The sequence below is a fragment of the Patagioenas fasciata genome, chromosome 2 (assembly GCF_037038585.1).
Source record: "Patagioenas fasciata isolate bPatFas1 chromosome 2, bPatFas1.hap1, whole genome shotgun sequence".
Classification (NCBI taxonomy): domain Eukaryota; kingdom Metazoa; phylum Chordata; class Aves; order Columbiformes; family Columbidae; genus Patagioenas; species Patagioenas fasciata.
The window spans coordinates 95,274,588-95,280,153 of NC_092521.1; positions in this window are offsets into that span (position 1 = coordinate 95,274,588).

Genomic DNA, 5,566 nt, shown 5'->3' on the forward strand with positions numbered 1-5,566 from the left:
GAATTTCTGTACAGCTCATAAACTCTGCGCAGGACCTTGCGAAGTATATACATCTTGTAAGAACACCTACAGGTTCCCAGAATTATCTTTGGGGCAGCAAGTACTGGTATACAGTACTCATGAGTTCTGTCTCCTCTTCCCCCTCCTCCACTCTGAGCACACGGTTTGACTATGAGCATTATTTGAGGAATTACCATTTCCCACCCTCCGTGTCCCCCCCATCTATACATTTTTAACCAGCAGAGGGAAACAGAGGGGCTTCAAGAATTTGAGGACTCATGTATGATAACCGATGAAGACTGCAAAGAATATATTGTACTATATAAACTTTAAAAAAGGGCTAAAGCTCTAATGCCACAAGTGAGACAAGGTCTCACAGATATTATTTCAGTTTCCTAGGTTGTAGGGGTACATTAAAATAACTGTATGATTTGAGCTGTGTGGAGGTGAGGGAGGTAGTAGTCCCTCTATATGCAACTATCATGTTTACTTCTAGGTATAGTATTTCTTCTGGGGAGAGACTGGCAAAAGGAGCAGTATTCAGAAGACGGCAGCAAAAGTGATTGTGGGGAGGCAGGGGTGATCTTGGCGGGGTTTCTCTCTGGGCTAACCCGCTTTGCACTCACCAGCAGGCACGGGATGTTCATCCCTGCAGTTATGGCAGAGTAGCTGGTTTCCTGTAAATCCACACCCTTGACTGCCTCACCGTAAGTGTTCACAAAGACATACCCTCAAGCACACACCTAACTTTAAATGTATGATTCAGAATCATTAAGACAACAGGACAACTTGTACACCTTAAATCAGACACCAAGCTTACATACCTAGCTGAAGATAGGCCAAATAAAGGTGAGAAATGACTTAATATTTATGTCCTAAGAAATTAGTTGTGTCATAGAAAGGGGAGAGACAGATCAAATCGCAGGAAAACTACTTTAGTAACATGTCATATTTTTCAGACCTGCTATGCATATAAGTGTGTGAAATAATCTCCTGAGGTTGGTGGGAGATGTCCCATCACTTCAGACTTTTAACACCAGAGTAGGTCAGTTGACAGAGGTAGTTTATGAAATGGGAAGTGTTTTAGTCAGTCGGCGTTGCCAAACAAGTATGAAAAAAATGTAGATAAAATCATGGGTTTATTTTTGTTTATATTAATACTGTTTTCTCTTGTCCTTGATATGTGAAATTGTTGCTTTTCTGAGTCCTTGGCAAAGCCTTGGGAAGGAGAGTATTCTGTATTGCTTTAATAGGAATAATACTTGTACTTCACTGTGTCACCATTGTTCTGCAAGATGAAATAATAACTTTTACTATCCCTACTCTACTGGCAGAAGAAGGGAGGGAATGAGGATGACACAGGACTAAAACCAAGACAGACTCAAAACCAGGTTAGAATTGTGGCAGAAGCAGTGAAGTCTTCAATAGAGTGATTTGTGTAACAACCTTTCCAGCTTGGAAGAAGGATAATTCAGAAAGAGTAGAATAGATGTCTGCAAAGTTCTGGGTAGGATGGAGAGTATGAGTACGGACTGGCCGCTCTCTGTCTCAGTGTAAGAGCTGAGAGCATGGAATGAAGCAGGCAGGATGAGGTGATTCTTCTTGCATCAGGGACTTGACCTATGCAGTGTGATTTAGGAGACTGTGGATGCCTAAAGTTCACACATGCTGAGGGGGAGGCTGGTCAAGTCTCTGGAGGTAAATCCACTGAGGGTTGCTAAATAGGCAGAAACCACATCCTGCTCAGGAAGTCCTTTGAGCTGAAAATAGTGGGAGGCTGGAGAGTACATGGAGGAAGCAATATAATGCCCATGTCTGCTTAAGCATCTGCTTATGACAACTGTTGTCCTTTGGCCACTGTCTAGCCATTCTTACGTCCTGTTGTGCAAAGAAAATGAGAACATAAACTGTGCAAAATGTATGGCGAGGAACCATTTCAGAACTAGCACCTCTTGTGTAGGAACAGCTTGCCATGAGGTGGTCCTGCTCCCAGGTGTCCACTCCACTGTCTTGGCTATACTTGACCCCATGGCAGAAGTGCACGAGTGAGTCTAGCCCTGTGACAGAGCCTACATTTCACAAGGGTTCAAATTTTATGATTTTTGGAGAGGGTCTGTGGCAAAAGACACACATTTGGGAGAAGGATGAAGATGTACTTTCAGTGGGCAGGTGTTTCTGGTGTACCTGGATGCCCGCCTAAGTTATTTTTTGAGAAAACTGCTTTCACACTGTTGTCTTTTTCTTGTAATTGCTATGTGCCAGGGCTTTTAGAGCTTTGAACAGATATCTTTCATTACCTTAAGTATAAATAAGTTAATAACATCATATGAGGATGATAGGAGAGCAGTAGGAAGACACATATAAATGGGAACTCCCCTGTGGAAAAAGTTGGCAGGGTGAAAGAGAGAGACATGATATGACATTTTAACCAATAGGGGAACAATTATTGCCTTGAGTAGAAAGACCTCTGCTGAAGAGTAAAGAGAGAACGTGAGGATCTGGAAAAATCTCTGAGGGAAAGATGCTTCCTCTGTGCAGTAAGAAGTCAAAGCTATGCCAGTCCGTTTACAAAATGGTCTGCACAAGCTGAAATAATTCTGGTTTAAAGCAATATCCAACCTCAGGCTTCCTGTCGCTTCTTCGAAGGGCATTTTTCTAAACTACAGTTTCAGGGTTCTTTGGACACATCCCTGTGACCTTGCAGAAAAAACAGGAAAAATACCACTTCAACTTGGAGTTGGATGAAAGGTAAATGTTTACCATGCTCACCTAGGTTCTTGGTCAAAGCCTTGCAGGCTGAGGACTTCTAACTTTCCAGGTAATTCACTGTCACACCTGCAGTCCATCTCTGCCTGAGGATTTTCCAATTGACCATGACAATGGATCAAATCCAAGGGGATATAACAATTCCTTTGTACCGAAATTATCCAAATTAAAATTTTGTTTGATTTTTATGCACCATTCAAAGTTGCCATTCCTGTGCTGCATGTGACTGCAGTTTTGTTGCATATGATAACTTTTGAAAACAAAAATGATAGCTCTTTTCTGTGTGAAAGATGTCTATATTTTGGGAGTATCACTGTATTTCTGGTTATTACTGTGTTAGTTTTCTTTTTGCTGGTAAAAAGGTAGATACAAAATAACTCTGGTCTTGGGCATAAAGCAACTTGCACTTATCCCTGTCTTGAAGCCAAGGCAGGAGCCCAGATCTACCAGTATTGGCTGAATTGGGTAAACTTCAGTTCTGAATTTACATGAGACATTTGGGACCAAGACCCCTGTGTGTCATATTTTGTGAAGATGTAGAGGCAATGAGGGCAGAAAATATCTGTTATTCATATATTGCACCTTTTCTCAATAAAAGATAAAGATTTTCAGTGCATGGACAAAACGTGCGGATTTGGCAGCAGGATTGAGCACATTGGCTCTGAAGGTCTGACAGGTCAATGATCCATGAGGTAGGAAGGGTTTGTTCAATAGACCAGAACAGCTCAGTTGGGGCCATTAAAGGACTTAGGAGTCAAAAATCCATGTTTTCAGTTCCTATGTCTCTTCAAACAGGTAAGCATCCCGCTCTAGGCCATTCCCCTCCTCCCATAAATGCTCATTTCACTTATCAAAATATGTATAGAATTGATCAGAGAGACTGTAACAGACTTTAGAAACCACACTGCCTTATATGTGGGTAAGACGCTTTAAGAAAAGTCAAGAGTTATTTCCCAACCCTAAATGTTTGCAATATAGATGCTAATCTAATCTGTCTAGACCATAACGCCCTTAACAGACAGAAAAAAACGTGGCAACTGAACTCCCAGATAAGTCTCTGTACCAGGTATGACTTAAAGGGACAACACGTGTCTCTTATAAGGGCTTGTGGCCTCCAACTGCTCCCTGTTAGCAGCTGAGAGCCCTGTCCCAGAAAGCAGCTGGTGAACTCTCCTGAGGTCTGCACCATCATTTTGGTTGAGTGTTAATCCTTGCTAACAGCACTACCTTGACATCCCTGGAAACGAGGTGTTCTCCACCAAGCTTCCCTGCTGGCATACTTTGACCCCAGTATAAGCGATCACGTCTAGGAATAAGACGTCAATTTTAGCTTCCATTCATGCTTGGCCGCTCTGGTCACACCAGCCGTTGGGGTTACTGCAGGGTCAAAGGTGATTCGTGAAGACCAGGACATGGATGGAGACCTCTGACAGCTTAAGACCACAGGCCATGAAGCACCTAACAGGTCACAGCAGTTATTACTTGAGAGGCACCTAGGCTACTTAAGCACCTCTAGAGAAGGGCCTAGAACTTTTATTTTCTGCTGGTCACTGCTGGAACAGCTGATGGGGCTACCCGTGGCTGTGGTGCACCATAGTGTGGTCACTGGTAGGTTAGCTGGTCTTCCTTCCAGATCAATGACCTGTAACTGACTGACAGCTTATTCAAAAGACTAAATCAGTCTTGATTGTAAGGCTTCAGAGGATTCATCAGTTTTCTTAATCCCTTAATGAATTGCTTTCCCTGTTTAAAAAAAACAACAAGAAAAGCATCTTATTTCAGATCTGCATCTTTCTAAGGACCTGTTTTATTTTAAAACTATCAAAGCTATTGTTATTCAAAGAGGAACTTGATTGTTTCTTTCGAAAAAGCAAAAGAATTATAAGGTAAACATTACTTTAACCTAAGTATCACGTTACCTGTATAATAAGGCATGACAAATGCTGATTTTTTCAGTGACCCTACAACTGATACCTAACCACAGTGTGGAAAATTAAGTAAATTAATGGCAGACATTCCTTTGAATTCAGTTGCAAAGGACCTCAGTATTTTAGACCATAAGATTTTTCTCTTTGAGTCACAGTGTAGTACTACATACTTGCTTAGTTTTCATGAATGCTTTGCTCTCATTTCACTAAATGTTAATTTGCATGAGATACTTGTGGCTTTAAAGAGACAGCATTGGCTCTCTATGTCTACCCATCTAATTTCCTTCCATCTGAAAATTATCACTGAGTTCTGGAAAACATCATCAACATCCCTGTTCTGACAGGAGATAGACTCATTTCTAAGTGAATGCACAAAAAGTAAAGACGTTAGTCATATTTTATTATGCTCACACAAGTGGCACTTCAAGTGAAAGAATACATTCCAAATACATTATTGTTCAGATTCTGTACATTTTTAACTTCCCTGAGGAAAGCATACCTTAATTAGCCAGCTGTAATCCAAATTATAGTTTCTTATTTGTTAGAGCTGTTAAAATGCCTTAAATCAGCTGCATATGTCTGAAATAATAATGAAAATAACTGCATTAGCAAAAATTATCTGAATGCGAGAGGGCTATAAATAGATAGGAGGTGGATTGGACAGTCGGCAGATTCTGAGTTGGAATAAAAACATCTTACTTAAGCCAAAAACATGGCATCCAATATTTTCTGTTATAAAAATATTTGAGATTAATTTAGTTTTCATGAAAGCTGTCTGAAACTGAAATGAATAGCAGAAGTTCTCTGTTTATTTACGAGTCAGTGTTAATACCTGAAACGTAAAGCAAGGCACCTTACAAGTAATGACAGCA